Below are 25,249 nucleotides of genomic sequence, written 5' to 3'. Positions count from 1 at the left end.
CTCTGAGCTAGCAGCACAGAGCCTGACACAGGGCTCAAACTCACAGTCCATGAGATCGAACCTGACGCAGGGCTCAAACCCACAGACCGTGAGATCATGACCTGAGCCAAAGTCGGATGCTTAACTGACTGAGCCACCCAGGTGCCCCAAAAGAGTTTTAAAGAAATAAGTTACAGCACAGAGGCATAATTATTTTCCTTAAAGATATCTTACAGTAAACGGCATGTTTATGAGCAGCAGCTTCTTGTAACAATCAACTTGCCTTTATAAGGCTCCAAAGACAACTGATGGAAAAGGAAAGGTGATTGGGAACTTTGAACCTTCTGGTTTAAAAGAACTCAATGACAACATATTTTTGGTAACATAAATGTACCTTTTACTAGCAATTTTACTTCAAAATAGTTCTGGGTGGGGAAGGAAAGAGTACTGTTGCTAGGTAACACAATTTAAGGATTTCCTTGTGTTTAACTGAAATAAAATACCAGCAATGAATTTCCTTTCATTCATTCAAATCTTGTTTCCCCAAAATGTAACTTTTAAATAATTTTCTAATTTATCCCTTTTTAGTAGTTTAGAGACTGAAAATACAGAATCTAAACCATTATCATTTGGCCATTTGCAACACGGATGGAGCTCAAAAGTAGAATGTTAAGCAAAATAAGTCAGTCAGAAAAAGTCAAATACCATTATGATTTCATTCATATGTGGAATTTAAGAAACAAATGAACAAAGAACATAAAAGACAAACCAAGAAACAGACTCTTCACTACAGAGAACAAACTTATGGTTATCAGAGGAGAGGTAGGTGGGTAGATGGGTTAAACAGGTGATGGGGGGGGCGCCTGGGTGGCACAGTCAGTTAAGCGTCCGACTTCAGCCAGGTCACGATCTCGCGGTCTGTGAGTTCGAGCCCCGCGTCAGGCTCTGGGCTGATGGCTCAGAGCCCGGAGCCTGTTTCCGATTCTGTGTCTCCCTCTCTCTCTGCCCCTCCCCCATTCATGCTCTGTCTCTCTCTGTCCCAAAAATAAAATAAAATAAAACGTTGAAAAAAAAATAAACAGGTGATGGGGATCAAGGAATGCACATCTCATGATGAGCACTGGTGTTGTATAAAATTGGTGAATGACTATATTGTATACCTGAAACTAACATGACACTGTATCTTAACTAATTAAAATTAAAGTAAAAATTTAAAAAAAGATCATTCAGGGTTTTGTATTCTATTTCTCAAGAACAAATTCTTACTGAGTTTGAATAGGTCATAATATCTTTAATTTTATCACTTTTAACATTCCAATCAAAATTCAAATAATGTTTTAAATTCTTCCCATAAATTTTGTGTTTCAAATCCACGTTTTCATGTAATCTTCCAATAATACATGAAGTGTTATTAATTTTATAAGATATGTAAAGTATCTACAAAAATATTAGGTGAATAATATAGTTGAGATCAGAACCTGGATATTCTGACTTTCTCCACTATATCCCCCTACTTACTAGCTTTTTAATACTCAAGTTTCTAGGGATTAATTACTATCTCTCACACTAGTCTGTTACAAGAATTAAGTCAGGTAACACATGTGAAATGCTTTGTCCAAGGCCTGCCACATATAAGTGGTCAAAAATACGAGTTATCATTACTAATATGACAGCTGCTTCTATAAAAATGTTCACTCCTTAAAAAACTTCTCAAAGATAGTGAAGTGACAGAAACATATCTGAAATATACTTTGTGTTCATGTGAAAAAGTGAACTTATTTATTTAGTAACTATTAGAATCCTAACACTTCCTGAGACTCCTAACACTCAACTGTAGTATTATACCTAAAATCCAAAATTAATCTCCAAATAATGAACACTTAGGTTGGTTCAAATTTTTCACCAAACACTGCAGTGGATCCTACACATGTAACCACTTTTTAGAATTCTAAGAAATGAAAATGCTGGCATCAATGTACATGCATGTGTCATTCCATTTCCATTTCCCTCTTCTTTCCTTTCATTTCACGTAGGCTGTGCTCCCAACGTGGGGCTTAAACTCACAACCCCAAGATCAAGAGTTGCATGTTCTACTGGCTGAGCCAGCCAGGAGCCCCATATATGTACATTTTAAAAATTTTGATGCTTAATAGTCAAAATGCCATCTAATTTACATTCCACCGGCAATATTATGAGGGTCTTTTTTTAAAAAAACAATTTTTCAATGTTTATTTATTATTAGAGAGTGCATGTGTAGCAGCAAGGTGGGGGCACAGAGATAGGGAGAGAGAGAATCCCAAGCAGGCTCTGCACTGACAGCTCAGAGCCCAACTCAGGGCTCATCTCACCAACCATGAGATTTTGACCTGAGCCAAAATCAAGAGTCAGATGCTCAACCAACTGAGCCACCTACGCACCACCCCTAAACAGAAGTTTATTTAGAAAACAAAACTCAAGGTGCCTGGGTGGCTCAGTTGACTAAGTGTCTGACTTCAGCTCAGGTCATGATCACGGTGTGTGAATTCAAGCCCTGCATTGGGCTCTGTGCTGATGGCTCAGAGCCTGGAGCCTGCTTCAATTCTGTCTCCCTCTCTCTCTGCTCCTCCCCACTCACACTCTCGTCTCTTCTCTCAAAAATGAACACAAGAAAGAAAGAAAGAAAGAAAGAAAGAAAGAAAGGAAGGAAGGAAGGAAGGAAGGAAGAAAAGGAAAAGAAAGAGAAAAGGAAAAGAAAGAAAGAAAAGGAAAAGAAAGAAAGAAAAGGAAAAGAAAGAAAAGAAAGAAAAGAAAGAAAGAAAGAAAGAAAGAAAAAAAGAAAGAAAGAAAGAAAAAGAAAAGCTTGACTTGAAGGGAAAACTATCTAGGATTCATTTAGAGTAATTTATCCCTATGTAAAGACAGATTGCCCTATATGTAACAGCTTCATATAGTTATAAAAGAAAAACATGCGAATTCGCCATTCGAAAAACTATGCAAGGATTTTTATGTTGTTCTTTTTTTATTAAACGTTGAGAGAAAAATAACTTACTGGTATATAAAGATAAGAGCTGAATGAACATACCACTAATGGAGAAAGGGGGTATTTTCACAGAACCAGCATTTTTCCCCATCCCATCTTCATTTGATGTCAATCAAAACATACCATTGGCCATTTAATTTAAAAAATACAATATACTCATGCATATACACATACAAAATGAAAGAACAGAGAAAACTATACTGTGGTAGTCAGGATGTGGTAGAACCAAATTGCGGTTTCCTGAGAATGTCGTGGTCTGGAGGAACAGAGTTCTGGAGTAAGGTAGCCAGTTCTCTTTTTAGTAGATGCCTGCTGTCTGCTGCTGGAACACATCAATTGCATCTTCATCCTCCATTTCCAACTGTGCAGGCTTGTCTGCTTCATTGACTGGCTGCCCATCAAATCAGAATCTAATCTGCCTTATTGACAAACCCTGCCATTCACAATAGGCTTTCATTAGTTTACTAAGTGGTTTATGTCTCTTAATCTTAAACTGCATCATAGAACCATCCTGCCCTGTCACCTTCAAATTAATATGATAGTTGTCCTCAGTCTTTACTCCTTCCTTGGGCTTTTCATCAGCCACAGTAAACACCAGAGTCTCCTTCGCTGCTGCTTCACAAAAGAGACACCTGGTACCTCAGGGAACCAGCACACAAGCATCACCAGGAGCAGAGCAGAAGGAGGAAGCAGCAGTGGAGGAGGGAGCGGGCACGCCAAGAAGGTCTGTTTGTAACATATCTCGATAACACACATCACAATCTTTTCCAAATTTGATAAACATTTTACAGTCCATAAATTAAGAAATTAGCTCTCTTAAACATGCTGCGTTTTCATAGTTTGGTGTTTATCTTTTAACTCTGTTAATGAAAGGTTTTACTGTTAGAAATATAAAATGTTTTAAACAGGTAAATTTATTAATCATTTCTGTGACAATTTTTAACTCTGGTGTAAGTTTTGAAAGTGGCCTTTCCTATCCCAATATAAAATAGGTTTCCTTACTACTTTCCATTTTATGAAGAATTCCAACTATTTTTAATTAATTCTGTTATAAAGTAGTGATCTACTTTTCACTTTTTATGCAGATGAGCATTCTTCTTGATCTTTATCTAAACCACCATTTAATGAAGTGGTCACATGAGATCCTTCTATAACAGAAGTCCTCCTTTTAAAATTTAACCTTTTTTAATGTAACTGTTCTTAATTATAAAAAAGATGTGCAAGTCTTTATAAAGAGGCTAAATAAATAAATGGAGTCTCCTTGTAACAGGAAGAATTGATACCCTACCAATGTTAACCTCTTCTAAATTAAACCTACAGATTCAAGTCCATACAATAAAAAAAGTCCTACGAAACATTATTTAGGGATTTAACAAACTGATTCCCAAATTCATAAGGAAGAGCAAAAGGTCAAGACACTAAGAAATCTGTATTTGTCTCCTATGGCTGCGATGACGGATTAGGGCCACAAACTTGATGTTCTGCATTACATTCACTCATCTTCTCTCTGGTATCTACAGATCAGTGTATTCTATTAAATGGGGATGGTTATTGTTGGGCTATCAGATAGAAGTTGGGCTATCAGATAGAAGTTTTCTAAAAATTAGATGTTATATAAGAGTCATGAAGATTTCTTTCAATAATGAGGGAAGATTATCTGGTAACTTCTGCCATAATGCCATAAACATTTTTCAGTTAAAGTGCTGTTTTTTGTTTTTATTTTTTACATTATACAGACTTTAGGTTCTGAACCAATTTCTCTGCACAGGTACTAAAGACAACCCAAGGTCTTTTTTCTTTCTTTCTTTTTTTGCAGGTTGTCATTTGTGTGTTTTTTTTAATTTACTTATTTAAAATCAAGTTAGTTAGCATACAGTGTAATATTGTCTTCAGGAGTAGAATCCAGTGATTCATCACTTACAAATAACACCCAGTGCTCATCCCAACAAGTGCCTTCCTCAATGCCCCTTACCCATTTAGCCCATCCCCCTTCTACTTCCCCTCCAGCAACCCTGTTTGTTCTCTGTGTTTAAGAGTCTCTTATGGTTTGCTTACCTTTTTTTCTGTCTGCTTTTTCCTTCCCTTCTCCTATGTTCATCTGTCTTGTTTCTTAAATTCCATATGAGTGAAATCATATATTTGCCTTTCCCTGACATTTCGCTTAGCAGAATACATTCTACTTCCACCTACCTTGTTGCAAATGGCAAAATTTCATTCTTTTTGATCACCAAGTAGTACTCCTTTGTATATATATGTATATAAACATATATACAACATCTTTATCCATTCATCAGTCAATGGACATTCTGGCTCTTTCCACAATTTGGCTATTGTTGACAATGCTGCTATAAACATAGGGGTGCATGTGCCTCTCCAAATCAGCATTTTTGTGTCCTTCAGATAAATACCTAGTAGAACAATTCCTGGGTCATAGGGTAGCTGTTTTTAATTTTTTGAGGAACTTCCATACTGTTCTCCAGAGTAGCTGTCACCAGTTTGCATTCCCACCAATAGTGCAAAAAGGTTCCCCTTTCTCCACATCCTCACCAACATCTGTTGTTTCCTGAGTTGTTAATTTTAGCCATTCTGTCAGGTGTGAGGTAGTATCTCACTGTGGTTTTGATTTGTATTTCTATGATGATCTGATGAGCATCTTTTCATGTGTCTGTTAGCCACCTGGATGTCTTCTTTGGAAAAGTGTTCACATCTCCTGCCCATTTATTCACTGGATTGTTTGTTTTTTGGGTATTGAGTTTGGTACGTTCTTCTAAGATTTTGGATACTAACCTTTTATCTGATATGTTATTTGCAAATAGCTTCTCCAATTCAGTCAGTTGCCTTTTAGTTTTATGGATTGTTTCCTTGGCTATACAGAAGCTTTGTATCTTGATGAAGTCCCAATAGCTCATTTTTGTTTTTATTTCCCTTGCCTCTGGATACACGTCTAGTAAGAAGTTGCCGCAGCTGTGGTCAAAGAGGTTATTGCCTGTTTTTTCCTCTAGGATTTTGATGGTTTCCTGTCTTACATTTAGGTCTTTCATCCATTTGAATTAATTCTGTGTGTGGTGTAAAAAAGTGGTACAGGTTCATTCTTCTGCATGTCACTGTCCAGCACCATTTGGTGAAGGGACTGTCTTTTTTCCATGGATACTCGTTCCTACTTTGTTGAAGATCAGTTAGCCATACATTTGTGGGTCCATTTCTGGGTTCTCTATTCTGTTCCATTGATCTGTGTGTCTGTTTTTGTGCCAGTACCATAAACTGTCTTGATGATTACAGCCTTATAATACAGGTTGAAGTCTGGAATTGTGATGCCTCCAGCTTCGTTTTTTTTTTTTTTTTTTTTCAACATTACTTTGGCTATTCAAGGTCTTTTCTGGTTCCAACAAATTTTAGGATTATTTGTTCTAGTTCTTGAAGAATGCTAGTGTATTTTGATAGGGATTGCATTGAATGTGTAGATTGCTTTGGGTAGTATAGACATTTTTTTTTAATGTTTATTTTTGAGAGAGAGAGCATGAAAAAGGGAGGGGCAGAGAGAGAGGGAGACAAAGAATCTGAAGCAGGCTCCAGGCTCTGAGCTGTCAGCACAAAGCCCAACATGGGGCTCAAACCCACAAACCGCGAGATCATGACCCAACCCGAAATCAGACACTTAACCAACGGAGCCATCCAGGCACCATGGGTAGTATAGACGTTTTAACAATATCTGTTCTTCCAATCCATGAGCATGGAACATTTTTACATTTCTTTGTGCCTTCTTCAATTTCTTTCATAAGCTTTCTATAATTTTCAGCTTACAGATCTTCTACCTCTTTGGTTAGTTTTATGCCTAGGTATCTTATGGTGTTTGGTGCAAATGTAAGTGGGATCGATTCCTTGATTTCCCTTCTGCTTCATTATTGGTGTACAGAAATGCAACCAATTTATGAATGTTGATTTTACATCCTGAGACTTTCTTGAATTCACATACCAGTTCTAGCAGTTTTTAGGTGGAGTCTTTCAGGTCTTCCATGTTGAGTATCATGTCATCTGCAAAGAGTGAAAGTTTGACTTCTCCCTTGCCAATTTGTATGTCTTTTATTTCTCTTTGACGTCTGATTGCTGAGGCTAGGACTTCCAGTACTATGTTGAACAGTGGTAAGAGTGAACATCTCTTTCATGTTCCCGACCTTAGGGGGAAAGCTCTCAATTTTTCCCCATCAATGGGGAAAAACCAAAGTCTCTTTCTAATCAGGACATTGACTTAAAATGTTTTTTCTACCACCATCAATTGAAAGAAAATTGTTCACAAAAAAGCAACTTTGTTCTCATACCTAACATATTCATTCTTGAACTACATAATGTTTACTGAGCACCTGTTATATGCCAGGCATTATACTATACCCAGAGACATGAAGATGAAAAGACATACCTCTGCCCTCAGGAAGGTTAAGATATAGTCATACAAATGAATACACTGTAATAAAATAACCAAATTACTAGAAGGAAATAGCACAGTGTAGGAAAAGTTCCTATGCCCATCTGATGGGGACATCTTCACCAAAGCTATGACCCTTAAAGGAAGAGCAGAAGCCTTCAGGTGTTAAGAGTGATTGGTGGGAAGATATAATACAACAAATATCATTAACAAAGGTACAGGTATCACAGAAAGTGATTTCTCATTCAATATTGCTGAAATGTAAAGTAACAGAGAGGGATAACAAGAATTAAAGAAGACACTGTGGTAGACAAAGATACATATATGTAGGTAGGGACACTTAAGACTTTGAGGTGTCTGTGGGCTACCCTTACATCCATTTATTTTTGTACCACATTGTCAAAAATCAATTTCATGTTTTAGTAACTTGAAGAATGATGCCATTTACAGAAATACATTAAAAAATCATTCAGATTATATAGACATGTGAAATTAGAAAGAATAGATCTAACAAACATACTTATGCCTATTTCCTATTTTCTCCACGATCTATTTCTATCACAGGATCCTTCTAGAAGAAAAGACGTTAGATAATATATGAACACATACATATACACATAAGCTGTGACTGAATTTAGATGCAAGAAAAAAAATTTTTTTTTTTAAAGTACGTTTTCTTTTTTAAGACACTGAAAACTTAACCCAACATGTTTCTCTTTTCACTTTAGCCACCAGGAAACCTAAGAACCAAATTCAATGCCTGAGATCTTTAATCAGCTCATTTCTAGAATCTGATAATGTTTCCTTTCTTTAAGTAGTGGCTATTTAGTTATCTTTTTTATCACTAAGCATTCTATTCCACGTTTTATGAAGGCCTATAAGCCATGTAAAATTATTTAGATGCAATAAAATTTTTAATAAAAAGTAAATGTTAATGCAGAGGCAGCTCACAGTATTTGAAACAGTTTATTTTAGTAAGCAAATTAATCAGTAACATTCATGTAAATAATCTGCTCAGTAAATCACTTCTTCCTAAATACACAAAGATAAAGTATTTCAATTAGGTCAAATTAATTTTTCAAATCAGTAAGACTCAAAGAATATAAACTAAAGACTACATACAAATTAAAGAATAAAAAAGAGTCTAATGTCATATATATAGAATTACTAACTTTGCATATTGAACCCTTAAAAATATATTCAATTATCAAATCAATTTATTCTTATAAGCAGTTTACAATTCACAAGGACTCCTACAATGACACATTTTCACTCATATCAGTTCAAAGTTCATCTGTACCATTTTTAACTTATTTAATTAATGAACATATGGTACTTGTTTCTGTCCTTATACATTACCATTTATGCCTACCGAATATTCTTTACGTTTCTGATTTAGGATATTTTAATCTAATTTTCTTTGGGAAAACATTAATATATCCAGACTGGAGAAAGACAAGTGTTTTTCAGTCATCAATTGATAGTAAATTTCTTCTCTAAATGCAAAAAAGTAAAAAATGGGAAGCAAGTAGCTTTGTATAAAGCCAATTTTCAGTCTCATTCATTTCAGAGAACCTCTTATTATCAACATCTGATGTATAATGCCTTGTAAACTTATGTTAGGGTTTTTTGTGGGGTTGTTTGTTTTTTTCAAGGAAGTATGGACATCAGGTAAAGAAAGTCATTCCTGACAGATGGCACACCAACAGGTATGTTGGGACTGCTCCAGCTTACTGACTTAAGAGTTTCAAGGCCACGGTAATGAAGAAAGGGAATTAGGCAGAGCCAGTGGAATCCATAAATTGAGATTATCAGCTGACAGTCTAGGGAAACGAAGATAATTAGAATTCACAGGCCAAGCACCAAAGAAGAAAGAGACACACATAGTGAGAACTCAGTATACTGGGGAAAGTCCCCTTCCTTATGATCATTAAGGAAACTTCCTAAGAGAAAGAACTATGTGAAAGAATTTGAGAGAACAGTAACAGATGCTCACATAAGACTGAGAATAGCACCTGTTTCCGAGAGCTGAACTAAAAAAAACAAAAAAACAAAAAACAAAAAAACACCTCACAATTTGCAGGGCATTCATTGAGCAGAATACTTGGAAAAATGTTGCCTCATAAAAGTAATAATTAGTCCCAGATAGATCCATCAAGAAATCATAAAAACAAGACTTGAAATGCTCAAACTGTTTTCAAGTAATTTAATTGCATCCCAGAATAGAGCTTAAGAATTTATAGGAATACAAAAATACCCAAAAGCTAAGAAGGCAAAATTCACAATATCACCTATCCCAAGATTGGTAGCAGAGAAAGAAGCAGGAAAAAAAACCCAGGATAAGGAAAATAATCAATTGATTAAAACTGACCCAGAAATGACAGAGGTTAGAATGAGCACAGAAGTATGTCAAGTTACTTTAATTGTGTTCCATGTGTTCAAGAAGTTAAAAAAAGACATGCAAATGATATAATTCTATACCCAAAATGAACTAAATAAAAACTACATCTTAGATGAAAATTAAATAAGATTAATGGCAGACTGCATAAAGCTGAATACTAGTGAACTTGAAGACAACAATAGGAAGTATCCAAGATAAAACACAGAGAAAAAAGAATCCCCCAACATAAAAAGAATGTCCGTTCTTTTCAAGCCAAGAGACCTTCTAATATACTACTAATACTTTCCCAATATACTAATCTAATACTAATACTCTCTCATATACTAATAAATGAAATTCCAAAAAAGGAGGGGAAGAAGTAGGAAAACATGATCAAAATTACTGAAAACGTAAACTCAAGCAAGCTAAGAAGCTCAATGAACCCCAAAAGCCAAGAAATACTCAGAAAACTACACCACGGTACAACTGCTCAAAAACAGAGGAAGAGAAGATCTTAAAAACAGCTAGGAAAAAAATGATGTTACTTGCAGAGTAAGGATGATAGCAGACTTATCAAAAGTAATGCAAGCAAGGGGCACCTGGCTGGCTCAGTCAATGAAGCATGTGATTCTTGATCTCGGGGTTGTGGGTTTGAGCCCCATGTAGGGTGTAGAGATTACTTAAAAATAAAATCTTTTTTTTTTTAACGTTTATTTATTTTTGAGACAGAGAGAGACAGAGCATGAACAGGGGAGGGGCAGAGAGAGAGGGAGACACAGAATCTGAAACAGGCTCCAGGCTCTGAGCTGTCAGCACAGAGCCCGACGTGGGGCTTGAACTCACGGACCGTGAGATCATGACCTGAGCCGAAGTCGGACGCTTAACCGACCAAGCCACCCAGGCGCCCCAAAATAAAATCTTAAAAAAAAAAAAAAAAGCAAGCAAAAAGATGGGGCGGGGCGGGGAGGGCTGGGAGCCGCATAGGTGGCTCAGTCCATTGCACATCCAACTTCAATTCAGGTCATGATCTCATGGTTCATTGAGTTCCGTGCTGACAGCTCAGAGCCTGGAGCCTGCTTTGGATTCTGTCTCCCTCTCTCTCTGCCCCTCCTCCACTCATGCTCTGTCTCTCTCTCAAAAATAAATAAACAAACAAACAAAAAAAGACGGGGGAATAAAATGTTTAAAGGACAAAGGGAAAAAAGCCATCAACATAGAATTCTAAACAAAGCCAAATATCTTTCCAAAAAGAGGCAAAATAAAGACTTTTCACACAAACAAAAGCATAAAGAATTCATCACCTACACACCCTCATCATCACAAATAAACATTAAAGAAGTCCTTCAGGCAGAAATGAAATGATATTGGAAGGAGGGAAATAACTATCTCTGCAAAGAAATGAGGAGCAATGGGCAATGATTCTTTAAGTAATAATAATTAAAAATCCTTAAAAAATAACTGCGTAGGGGCGCCTGGACAGCTGAGTCAGTTAAGCGCTGACTTCAGCTCAGGTCATTATCTCATAGTTCACAGGTTCAAGCCCCGCATCAGGCTCTGAGCTGTCAGCACAGCACAGAGCCTGGAGCTAGCTTCTGACTCTGCATCTCCGTCTCCATCTGCCCCTCCCACACTTGTGCTCTGTCTCTGTCTCTCTCTCAAAAATAAATTTTAAAAAAACCCTGCTTAAACAAAATATTATAGTACATTATAAATTTAAAATTTTTGCTTAAGCAAAGCAACATGTATAACCAGAAAAGTATAAAGACTGAGGGGAGAAATGAAAGTACACTCTTACAAAGTTGTCATACAAAAGAGAAGTGGTATAAGTGGTATATCACCTAACAGTAGCTCTGACAAGATAGAGATGTTTATTATAAATCATAAAGCAATCATTAAAATTATAAAGTAGGAGATTATGACTAAAAAATCAATGAGGGAGATTTTTAAAAGAATCATAAATTTATTCAAATAATAGAAAGAAAGAAAAAAAAGAGAGAACTAAGAACAGGCCAAATAGAAAACAAATAGCAAGACAGGCTCAAACTTAGCCAAATCAATAATGACATTAAATGTACATCATCTATATCTAAATGAGTACTTATTGGTCTGAATCTGGACAGAACAATTCCAAGTAAGGAGATGGAGTCAGTATTCAAACACCTCTCCAGGAGAAAAGTCCAGGACCAGATGGTCTCACTGGTGAATTCTACCAAACATTTTTTTTTTAATTTTTTAATGTTTATTTATTTTTGAGAAAGAGACAGAGCACAAGGGGGAGAGAGGCAGAGAGACAGGGAGACACATAATCCAAAACAGGCTCCAGGCTCCCAGCTGTCAGCACAGAACCCAATGCGGGGCTTGAACTCACAAGCCGTGAGATCATGACCTGAGCCAAACTTGGATGCTCAACCAACTGGGCCACCCAGGGGCCCCCTCTACCAAACATTTAAAGGATAATTACCAACTCTTCTCAGAGAGAAGAGGGAATACTTCCAAACTCATTTTACAAGGCCAGTGTTACTGTGACATTTAAAAAAAAAAAAAAAAGACAAGGACACTGCAAGGGAAGAAAATTATAGGACAATATCCCTAAATAACATAGATGCAAAAATCCTCAACAAAATAGGAATACACCAAACTCAACAATACACTAAAAGGATCATAGCCATGATTAAGTAGAATTTATTTCAAACATGCAAAGATAGTCCACCATCCACAAATCAATGTGATTCACCACATTAACAAAATGAAGGATAAAAATCAACATGATCATCTATTGAGATGCATTTGACAAAACTCAACATCCACACATAATAAAAACTCCCAACCAACTGGGTATAGAAGAAATGTACCTGCACATAATAAAGGCCATATATGACAAGTCCACAGTTGACATCATACTCAATGATGAAGAGTTGAAAGATTTTCCTCTAAGATCAGAAAGAAGACAAGATGCCCACTCTTGTCACTTTTATACGACATAGTATTGAAAGTCTTAGCCAGAGCAATTAGGCAAAAAGAATAAGAGACATCTAAATCTGAAACAAAAACATAAAACTGTTTCTATTTGCAGATAACATAAGAAACCTTAATGATTCTACCAAAAAACCATTAAAACTAATAAATTCAGCAACGTTGCAGGATACAAAATCAATATACAAAATCCAGTTGCATTTCTATACACTAACAATGAACCATGAGAAAGAGAAATTTAGAAAATAAACCCAGGGGTGCCTAGCTGGCTCAATCAGTAGAGCATGTGACTTGATCTTGGGGTTGTGAATTCAAACCCCACATTGGATATAGAGCTTACTTAAAAAACAAACAAAAACCAAAAAACCACTTACAACTCCATTAAAAAGAAAATTACCTAGGAATAAAATTAACCAAGGAGATGAAAGATCTGTACACTAAAAAGTACAGGACACTGATGAAAGAAATCAAAGAAAACACAAATAAACAGAAAGATTCCAGACTCATGTATTAGAAGAATAGTTAAAATGTCCACAGTACCCAAAGCTATCTAAAATTCAATGGAATCCCTATCAAAATTCCAATGGCATTTTTTACAAAAATACAAAAAACAATCCTGAAATTTGTATGGAACCACAAAGGACCTCAAACAGCCAAAGCAATCAGGAGAAACAAAAACAAACCTGGAGACATCAACACTCCTTGATTTCAAATTCTAATACAAAACTAAAATAATCAAAATGGTAAATATTTGCATAAAAACAGACACCTAGACCAATGGAACAAAACTGAGAGCCCAGAAATAAACCACCGCATAAATGGTCAATTAATTTACAACGAAGGAGCCAAGAATGTACAATACAAAAAGGATAATCTCTTCAATAAATGGTATTGGGGAAACTGGACAGCCACATGCAAAAGAATGAAACTGGACCCCTATGTTATAAAATATGCAAAAATTAACAGTAAATTGAAGACGTGAACTAAGATCTGAAACCACAAAACTTCTAGAAAAGCATATAAGTGGTAAGCTTCTTGAGGTTGGTCTTTTTAAATTTTTTAATGTTTATTTATTTTAAGAAAGAGAGAGACAGAGTACAAGCGGGGGATGGGCTGAGAGAGGGAAGGAGACACAGAATCTGAAGCAGGGTCCAGGCTCTGAGCTGTCAGCCCAGAGCCTGATGCAGGGCTCAAACTCATGAACCACAAGATCATGACCTGAGCCTAAGTCAGACAGCTGACTGAGCCACCCAGGCGCCTCTCCTTGACATTGGTCTTGATGACTGGATTTGACAACAAAAGGCAATAAAAGCAAAAATAACCAAATTACATCAAACTAAAAGGCTTCTGCATAACAGGGGAAAGCAACAACAAAATGAAAAAGCACCCCTCAGAATTTGGAGCAAAGATCTGCAAATCATGTAACTGATAAGAGGTTAATATCCAAAATATATAAAGAACTCATACAACTCAATAGCACAACAATAAACAATCCAATTAAAAAATGGACAGAATATCTGAATAGACATTTTCCCAAAGACATACAGAGGGCCAACAGGTAAATGAAAAGGTACACAACATCATTAATCATCAAAGAAATCCAAATGAAAAACAATGAGATATCACCTCACACATGTTAGAATGTCTATTATCAAAAAGAAACAGATATTGGCAAGGACGTGGAAAAAAGGGAACCCTTGTATGCTGTTGGTGGGAACGTAAATTGGTATGGCCACTGTGGAAAACAGTTGGGTGGTTCTTCAAAAAATTAAAAATAGGGGCAGCTGGGTGGCTCAGTCAGTTAAGCGTATGACTTCAGCTCAGGTCATGATCTTGTGGTTCATGAGCTCAAGCCCTGCATGGAGTTCTGTGCTGACAGCTCAGAGCCTAGAGCCTGCTTCCAGATTCTGTGTCTCCCTCTCTCTCTGTCCCTCCCCTGCTCACATTCTCTTTCAAAAACAAATAAACATTAAAAAATTTGTTTTAATTAAAAACAGAACTACCATATGATCTAGCAATTCCACTTCTAGGTATATATCTGAAGGAAATGAAACCAGTATCTCAAAGAGATATCTGCACCCCTTGTTCATTACAGCATTTATAATAGCTAAGACATGGAAATGACTTAAGTTGTTCCAAAGGACAAATGGATAAAGAAAATGTAATGTTTGCGCATGTATACACATAGGTATACATGCTATACACGCTACACATATGTACACAATGGAATATTATTCAGACACAGAAAAAGAAAATCTTGCCTTTTGCTACAACACAAGATAGACCTTGAAGGCATTAAGAGAAATAAGTCAGGGAAAGACAGATACTATATGTTTTCAGTTATATGTGAAAACTAAAAACAAAAAAACTCACAAAAACAGAAAAGAATGGGGGTTGCCAGAGGCAAGAGGTGGGGAAAATGGGTGAAAGTGGTCAAAAGGTATAAATTTCCAGTTGTAAGATAAGTAAGTTCTAGGAATATAATAAACAGCATAGTGACAAAGCAAAAAAAATGTACATCTTCCAAACATTTTCATTATGAGACCAATCTCCAAAGCAAAGAGTATTACCAGACATAAAATGATCATTTCATGGGGTGCCTAGGTGGCCTAGTCAGTTAAGCATCTGACTCTTGATTTCAGCTCAGGTCATGATCTCATGGTTTGTGAGTTCAAGTATCACGTGGGGCTTTGCACTGACAGTACGGAGCCTGCTTGGGATTCTCTCTCTCCTTCTCTCTCTGCCCCTCCCATGCACACACACACTCTCTGTCTCAAAAATAAATAAACTTAAAAAAAATCATTTCATAATGGTGAAAATCAATTTATCAAGAGGAAAGAATAATCCTAAGTGCTTGGTACCTAATAACAGAACTTCAAAATACATGACACAAAATCTGATAGAAGTGCATAAAGAAATAGACAAACCCACAATTACAATCAGAAACTTCAGTCTCAATATTGATAAAAACAAGCAGACAGCAATTCAGCAAGGATATAGAAGTCTTTAACAACACTATCAAGCAACTTGTCCTAATTGACATTTTTAGAACAACAATTTTAGAACAACAATTTTAGAACATTCAATCCAACAGAATACATTTTGTTTTCAAGTGCAAATGGAACATGTATCAAGTTAAAACATATTTGGGACTATCAAGTCAATTTTAAAGAAATCAAGTCCTAAAACACGTTACCTGACTATAATGGAATTAAAGTAGAATTCAATAACAGAACAATATCTGAGTAATCCACAAATATTTGAAGCTAAAGAACACAATTGTAAATGACCAATGGATCAAAGAAGAAATCAAAAGGGAAGGTAGAATGTATTTTGGACCTAACTGAAAATGTAAATACAAAATGCCATAATTTGTGAGATGTTACTTAGGAAAAATTTGTATCATAAAATGCCTACAGTGGAATAAAAGGGTCTCAAATCAGTAATCTCAATTTACATTTTAAGAAACTAGAATAAGAGCAAATGAAACTAAAATTAAGCCAAAAAAAAAAAAAGAAAAAAAAAGAAAGAATCAAAATCAAAGCAGAGATCAATGAAATAAAAATAGAAAAACAGAAAATCAGTAAAGGCCACAAGCTGGTTCTTTTAGATTTATAAAAGTGAGAAGCCTCTAGTCAAACTGATCAGAAAAAGAGAAATTATCAATATCAAGATTAAGAGAGGTGAAATTAGGGGCGCCTGGGTGGCTCAGTCTGTTGGGCATCCAACTTCAGCTCAGGTCATGATCTAGCAGTTCACGAGTTAGAGCCCCACATCAGGCTCCGTGCCGACAGTTCACAGCCTGGAGCCTGCTTCGGATTCTGTGTCTCCCTCTCTTTCTGCCCCTCCCCTGTTCGTGCAATGTCTGTCTGTCTCTCTCTCTGTCAGAAATAAACATTAAACATTTTTTAGGGGCACCTGGGTGGCTCAGTCAGTTAAGCGTCCAACTTCAACTCAGGTCGTGATCTTGCGGTCCATGAGTTCGAGCCCCGCATCAGGCTCTGGGCTGATGGCTCGGAGCCTGGAGCCTGCTTCCGATTCTGTGTCTCCCTCTCTCTCTGCCCCTCCCCTGTTCATGCTCTGTCTCTCTCTGTCTCAAATATAAATAAACGTTAAAAAAAATTTTTTTTTAATTTTTTTTAAAAAAAGAGAAGTGACATCACCACAGATTCTACAGATATCAAAAGAATTATAAAGGAGTATTATGAACCACTTTATGCCTATAAATTTGACAACTCAGATGAAATGAAATTTCCTTAAAAAAAAAAAAAAACTACCAATGCCCACTCAAGAAGAAATAGATAACCTGAATAGCTATCTTTCTATTAAAGTAGTTAAAAACATTCCCTCAAAGAAAACTGCAGATCCAGATGGCTTCGCTGGTGAATTCCACCAAAACCTTAAGCTAAAAATAAAGCCAATTACGGGGCGCCTGAGTGGCTCAGTCGGTTAAGAATCTGACTTCAGCTCAGGTCATGATCTCATGGTCTGTGAGTCTGAGCCCTGTGTAGGGCTCTGTGCTGACAGCTCAGAGCCTGGAGCCTGCTTCATATTCTGTGTGTCTCTCTCTCTGCCCTTTTCCTGCTCATGCTCCGTCTCTCTCTCTCTCTCTCTCAAAAAATAAACTAAAAAAAGTTTTTTAATAAACCAATTCTACATAAATATTTCTCAGTAAGGCTAGCACTACCTGGTATCAGAACCACAAACATTATAAAAGAAGTACAGGCCAATATCTCTCATGAATATAAATACAAAAATTACAAACAAAATTTTAGCATATCAAATCAAACAATATATAAAAATGACAATACATCATGACCAAGTGAAATTTAATCCCAGGACTGCAAAGTTGATTTAACATTTGAAATCAGTAATTTTAAATTTTTTTTTTTCAACGTTTATTTATTTTTGGGACAGAGAGAGACAGAACATGAACGGGGGAGGGGCAGAGAGAGAGGGAGACACAGAATCGGAAACAGGCTCCAGGCTCCGAGCCATCAGCCCAGAGCCTGACGCGGGGCTCGAACTCACGGACCGCAAGATCGTGACCTGGCTGAAGTCGGACGCTTAACCGACTGCGCCACCCAGGCGCCCCTGAAATCAGTAATTTTAATTCATCATATTAACAAATAAAAAAAAAAACCCTGTTCATCTCAAAAGAAGTAGAAAAGGCATTTAACAAATCCAACATCCATTCCTGATCCAAACTCTCAGTAAAAAATGAAACTCTCTCAACACGATAAATTAAAGGCATCACATTGTATAGTAAAAAAAAAAAAAAATTGTTTGCTTTACCCTCCCTTAAGATCAAGAACAATACGAGGATGCCCACTCTCACCACTTCTACTCTACACTGTACTAGAGGTTCTAGTGAGTTCAGCAAACCAAGAAAAAATAAATGCAACCACATTTGGAAAGGAAGAAGTAAAACTGTCTTTATTCACAGATGAGACTATGTAAAAAATCCAGAGGAATCTATAAAAAATTAATATAGAATAACTAAATGAGTTAGCAAGATTTCAGCACACAAGCTTAACACACAAAAAAATCAGGGGTGCCCGCATGGCTCAGTCGGAAGAGCATGAGATTCCTAATCTTGCAGTCCTGAGTTCAAGCCCCACACCAGATGCAAAGATTACCAAAAAAACCTAAAAAAAAAAAAAAATGTATTTCTGGGGCGCCTGGGTGGCTCAGTCAGTTGAGCATCTGACTTTGGCTCAGGTCATGATGTGACAGTTTGTGAGTTCAAGCCACAAGTCAGGCTCTGTGCTGACAACTCAGAGCCTGGAGCCTGCTTCAGATTCTGTTTCCCTCAGTCTCTGCCCCTCCCCCACCCACACTCTGTCTCTCTGTCTCTCTCTCAAAAATAAATAAACTTTAAAAAAAATTGAATTTCCTTACACTAGCAATGAACAACCAGAAATGGATATAAATATATCACTTACAACAACATCCAAAGTGGAAAATATTTAGGGATAAGTAACAAAAGATGTGTAAGACCTATATATTAAAAACTGCAAAACACTGTCAAGAGAAATTAAAGCTGTATATAAATGGAGAAATATACCTTGTTCATAAGTTAGAGAACTCAATATTATTGTCACTTTCTCCCCAAATTGACCTACAGATTCACCACACTGTGAATCAATATCCCAGCAGGAATTTTTATTTATTTATTTTTTTAAAGAAACTGACAAGATAATCTTAAAACTCATATGGAAATGTTAAGGACCTGGTATGGCCCCCACACCCCATAATCCCCCCCCACAAAAATCTCTTAAAAGGAAGAACAAAGTTGCAGGGACAACACCACTTATTAAGTTACCGTAAAAAACAAACAAACAAAAACCTGTGTCTGTGTGCGTGTGTAGGGAGAGGGAGGGGTCCTGGCTCTAACACAAATAAATAGATCACTGGAACAAAATAGAAAGTCCAGAAATAGACCCTCGTATATATAGATGAACGACTTTTGGAAAAAGCGCAAGGGCAATTCAGTGAACAAAAGGCTGTCTTTTTCAAAAAATAGTTCCGGAGCAATTGGACATCCATTCACCAAAAAAAAAAAAAAAAAAAAAAAAAAAAAAAAAAAAAAGCCAATCCTATCTCAAACCATATTTACAAAGTTAACTCAAGATGGATCATGGATCTAAAAAAAAAAAGACAGATCACAGATCTAAATATAGATCCCAAAGTTATAACTTTTTTTTATTGTTTATCTTTGAGAGACAGAACACCAGCAGGGGAGGGGTAAACAGAGAGGGAGACACAGAATCTGAAACAGGCTCCACTCTGAGCTGTCAATGGAGAGCCCAGCACACGCTAGGACTCACAGACCAAGAGATCATGACCTGAGCTGAAGTTGGATGCTTAACTGACGGAGCCACCCAGGCACCCCTGAAATTATCAAATTTCTTGAAGAAAGGATAGGAGAAATTCTTTGTGACTTTGGCTTAGGCAAAGATTTTGGATAAAACATAAACTATAAAAACCAAAAGCATAAACCTTTACAAAAGACAAAATTGATACATAGACCTAATCGAAGATGTTAAGAAAAACAATCCAAAGACTGTTTTAAAAAAAAAAAAAAAAAAAAAAAAAAAGCTCTGTAGGCGCACTGGAGTGGCTCAGTCGGTTAAGCATCTGACTTTGGCTCAGGTCATGATCTTCACGGTTTGTGAGTTCGAGCCCTGCATCAGGCTCTGTGCTGACAGCTGGGAGCCTGGAGCCTACTTGGAATTCTGTGTCTCCCTCTCTCTCTGCCCCTTCTCTGCTTGTGCTCTCTCTCTCTCAAAAATAAACATTTTTCAAAAATAAAAGAAAAAAAAGCTCTGCAAATCACACATATGATAAAGTACTTGTATCCAAAAAATATAAAGAATTTGCAAAACTGAATGAAAGCAAACGATTCGACTTAAAAATAAATGAAAAATTTGAACAGACACTTCAAATAAGTTATACAATAGCAAATAAACACATTTTAAAAAGCTCAGTATTATTAGATATCAAAGAAACACTTAATTATAACCACTATATACTTATTATAGTGGTTGAAATTAAGAAGACTGTCCATACCAAGTAAAGTAGTGGAGGAAATCATCCTCATACCCTGCTAGTAAGAATGTAAAATCGCGGGGGCGCCTGGGTGGCTCAGTCGGTTAAGTGTCCCACTTCAGCTCAGGTCACGATCTCGCGGTCCGCGAGTTCAAGCCCCGCGTCGGGCTCTGGGCTGATGGCTCAGAGCCTGGAGCCTGCTTCCGATTCTGTGTCTCCCTCTCTCTCTGCCCCTCCCCCATTCATGCTGTGTCTCTCTCTGTCCAAAAGTAAATAAACGTTAAAAAAAAAATTTTTTTTTAAATAAAAAAAAAGAATGTAAAATCGTAAAAAACAGTATGGCAATAAACACACAACTGTTATATGCTCCATGCTCCAGCCATTCCATTTCTAGGTATTTATCCAAGAGAGAAGAAAGCAGGTGTCTATAAACAAGTACATCTCACAGCAGTTTTATGTGTAACAGCCCCAAACTGCAAACTCACATATCAACAAGTAAATGGATAATCAAATTGTGGCATGTCTATACAATGGAATACTAGTCAACAACAAAAGCAATATATTCCTGACACACCACAAACAAGAGAGATGGATTTCAAATAAGGCTGAATAAAAGAAACCCAACAAAAAAGTAAATACTGTATAATTCCATACACACACACACACACACACACACACACACACACACACACACACACACACACAGTTTCACCCAGGGAAAGGAGGCAAGGGGTTGCGTGCAGGGGCGGGAGAAAGGGATTACAAAAGGGCGAAAGGAAATTTTGGGAGGCTATAGATATATTTGCTACCTGGAATATCTGAGTATGTTCCTAATCTTAATTGTCATAATGGCTTCACAAGGTATATATATCAAAATTATTCATTTCAAATAAAATGCTTTGAATATGTGCAATTATACACCAGTTATACTTCAATAAAACTGTTAGAATGATCTAACAATAGTCAATATATTTATCAGCTGAATAAGCACTCTTTTTATTTTTAAATCATTAAGACTGAACTGTTACCTTGCCACAGAAGAAAGTAACATTTAGTCAATATCCAATATATGTAGGTCTTATGTTAGCTACTTTATATGTGCTAACTTAGTATCATTATCTTAAGGCTTTTATTTGAAAAAAAGGGGTGGGGGGAGAGGATAAAACTTTAGAAACTAGACAAGGCTCAATTTCTATTTTTTAAAAACTCTAACTTCCAGTTCCTACAAATAAAATATATAGCAATATCAATAAACACAGCAAATTTAAATATAAATCCTTCAGAGTCAAGTTCTACAAATTCAGCTGAATTGTCTTATGTGTCCCAAGCGAACACATGCCAGAGCAAAGTTTTAGATTGTATCTTTAAATTATGTTCTCATATATTTGGATGCACTGAATTCTCTACAAATACCCTGAACGAACAGCAGTTCATTTTAAGGGTTAAAAATATAGTTCAGATGGGACCAAACAAAAATAAAAATCCTGTGTCATTGGCAATGCCCACTTTGCAAACTTGCCCCTACTTTAGAAATGATTTGAAATGACCCTTTCATCTACAATATAAGGTACCTGACTGGTGGCTCTCTGAGATGTCTTACAGCTTTTGTCACTCTACTTTCTCCCATTCATTTTCTAAGGAATTACATTAACCATATTTCAAGCAAAATAAAACTGTAACCACTTAAAGATACAAAATATTTTATTCAATTAATTAATATAGTAGAACCAAGGGGTGCCTGGGTGGCTCAGTAGGTTAAGCGTCCAACTTCAGCTCAGGTCATGATCTCATGGTTTGTGAGTTCAAGCCCTGTGCTGGGTGCTCTCTGCTGTCAGCACAGAGCCACTTGGGATCCTCTGTCTCCCTCTCTCTGCCCCTCTCCCATGAGTGAGCATGCATGCACACGTGCATTCTCTCTCAAAGATAAAACATTAAAAAAAAGAACAAAGTACAACATTTGTGGTTCTTGTTTTGTTTTTTTATATTTCAAGTTTTTATTTAAATTCTAGTTAGCTAAGATAGAGTATAATATTAGTTTCAGGAGAATTTAGTGATTCATCACTTACATACAATACTCAGTGCTCATCACAAGTGCTCTCCTTAATACACATCACCCATTTAGTCCATCCCCCACCCCTGCCCACCTCCCCTAAAGCAATCCTGTTTGTTTTCCATAATTAAGAGTGTCTTTTATGGTTTGCCTCCCTCTTTTTCTTTCTTTCCCCTATGTTCATCGGTTTTGTTTCTTAAATTCCACAGATGAGTGAAATCATATGCTATTTGTCTCTCTCCGAATGACTTATTTTGCTTGGCATAACACGCGCTCTAGCTCCAACCACGTCGTTGCAAATAGCAAGACTTCATTCTTTTTTATGGCTGAGTAATATTCCATTGTGTATATATACCACATCTTCTTTATCCATGCATCAGTCAATCGACATTTGGGCTCTTTCCATAACAAGTACAACATCTGGAGGTCTATCTTGCACTCCATATCTTGACAAGGTTTCTAAACTTCAGCACTATAGACATTTAGAGCTAGAACATTGTTGTGATGGATTATCTTGTGCAATGTAAGATATATAGCAGCATTTCTGCTACCCACTAAAGGCCAGTATCCTCTCCCCCTATTTGTGACAACCAAAAGTGTCTCCAGACATTATCGCCAGAGGAAAAAAATTGTCCCTGGTTCAGAACTACTGTTCTGAAACTACTGAAGTGTAAAAAGAGACAAACCAAAAAATAGGCTCTTAACTACAGAGAACAAACATGTTTACTGGGCATGTGAGTGGGGGGGATGGGTAAAATAGGTGAAGGGGATTAAGAGTACACTTATCTTGATGAACATTGAGTGATACATGGAACTGCTGAATCACTACTTTGTACACCTAAAACAAGTATAACACTATGTTAACTACACTAGAATTAAAGATTCGTAGAGGCACCTGAGTGGCTCAATGGGTTAAGCGCCCAACTCTTGGTTTCAAATCAGGCCATGATCTCACAGCTTCCTGGGTTCAAGCCTGTGCTGACAGTGCAGAGCCTACTTGGAATTCTCTCTCCCAATCTCTCTGTCCCTGCCCACCAGCACTGTCTCTGTCTTTCTCAAAATAAATGTACTTTTAAAAAAAATAATAAAATAAAATTTTTTAAATAAATAAATAAAAATAAGACTATGGAAGCACAGTAATCTCTCTTATGGAACTCCTCCACTGACAGGGCAGGGAGTCTGAAAGCACAATATTCTCTATTTGAAGGTTCTTAAGGATATTTTAAGTGTTTATATACAGCATATGCTTCATTTTTTAAAAGCCCATAAATAAAAAGCAAAAGTGTTTTTTTAATTAGTTTTGTCTTCAAACCAAGGAAGCCAGACCCTACAAAATACCTGACACGTGTGGCCTCTTAATTTAGACCAAGTCACCCAGATGTAAAAACCTTTTACGCCCAAGATGTATGAACCGTGCCCTCACCTCTATAACTAAGGAATACAGCAGTTAATTTAGGAAATGTCAATACTCTACTGGAACTTAACTTTATAGCTCCGCCTTTACTCAAGCTACAGTCTGTCCCAAGTAGGTGCCAAATTCCATTCAGTCTCCAATTTCAAACTGCAATTATCTGTGATATATCTCCTACACTCACACATTGACTTTCCCTGTTGCACTCTTAGCCAAATCTTTTCTTCAATGGCTTAACTCAGAAGTAGAATGAAAATAAAAAGATCACTATCTCAACTATATTAAGATTTATATTTTCTTGAAAACTGGATCTCTTTTTATATTGACAAACTGGATTTAATTGCTTTCTTATTCCACAGGAATAAATACAACTTACCTGTGATAAAGATTTGCTGCCACAAATGTAGGAAGAGTAAAAAAAACAAAGACATGAAATCTGGGCTCCAGTTCTGGCTCTGCTTCCTAGTAGCTGTATGACCACTTAACATTTCCAGACCTCAGCTTTCTAATTTGTAAAATAAGGAGTATAATAATATCTACCTCTACAGTTACTGTGAGAATTATAATTTATGTGAAATCATTTTGTAAAACATACAAATGTTGGGTATTACTAGTGGTATCCTGATGGTATGAGTAAACAACAGAGTAGAGAAACATGCAGCAAAAACACAGGACTTACATCACTAATTAAACGTCACTTTTCAGAAAAACACTCATTAGGAAAAGAGCTTGAAATAATACTCTGAACTAGGATTCAGGCATCTGGGTTCTAAACTCAGTTCTGCCAATAACTCTATCAAGGCAAAGTAACTTGCCTTTTCACCTCAAATTCCATCTAAAAAGATCCAAGTACAGGACCACATGTTCCAAAAATGCCAGTACAGCCCTCATCAACCTATGAAATGAGCAAGTATCCAAAAGATTCGTTTAACACTATTACCACAATTCAGAGCACTGTTTGGTCTGCCAGCCAAACGGATGTAGAGAGCAACAGAGAATAAAAAAAAAAAAACTTAACTAAGTAAAAACAGAATCGTAAACAATTCTCGAGAAGCAAAGGAAGCTATAAACGACTTTGCTTTCTGTAATTAATAATAACCTTCCCTCTAAATGACAGTAATGATGAACAAGGTACACTAACAGAAGGGCGGGGCTGTTGCCCTAAGATTTTTGAAAACCAGCCACTTCCCAAAGAGGTGTAACTGCTTCCTCGCCCTCGTTAGCCAAGAAACTTGAAAGATTAAGGTTTATATTGTTTGAGAGGGTTTTTTTTTTTTTTTTCACTTGGATTGGGAGGGCGGTAGTCACCTGACACATATTCTATAAACACCATTATCGACAACACCAAGCCTCCGGAAAGTCTAAAAAAAGATCTAAGTTTTTAGAGTAATACTAGTTTATAAAAATGAGTTCGGGCTATTAACTCAAAATTAGATAGCCCTGTGTTAGCGGTGATTAGTATTTGC

General features: G+C 36.6%; 1 protein-coding gene and 1 pseudogene across 12 annotated transcripts in view; both read right to left on the bottom strand.

Annotated features, from left to right (window-relative positions):
* RALGAPA1 (Ral GTPase activating protein catalytic subunit alpha 1) overlaps positions 1 to 25,249 on the bottom strand; it is a 271,674-nt gene that overhangs the window by 245,655 nt on the left and 770 nt on the right. The window lies entirely within an intron of this gene.
* Positions 2,769 to 25,116, bottom strand: LOC112855039 (small ubiquitin-related modifier 2 pseudogene; annotated as a pseudogene).

The sequence above is a fragment of the Puma concolor genome, chromosome B3 (genome assembly GCF_028749965.1).
Source record: "Puma concolor isolate L17-30 chromosome B3, mPumCon1.1.hap2, whole genome shotgun sequence".
In the NCBI taxonomy this organism is placed as follows: Eukaryota; Metazoa; Chordata; class Mammalia; order Carnivora; family Felidae; genus Puma; species Puma concolor.
The sequence above is the reverse complement of the archived record's forward strand: the minus strand, read 5'-3'. Positions and strand labels throughout refer to the sequence as shown.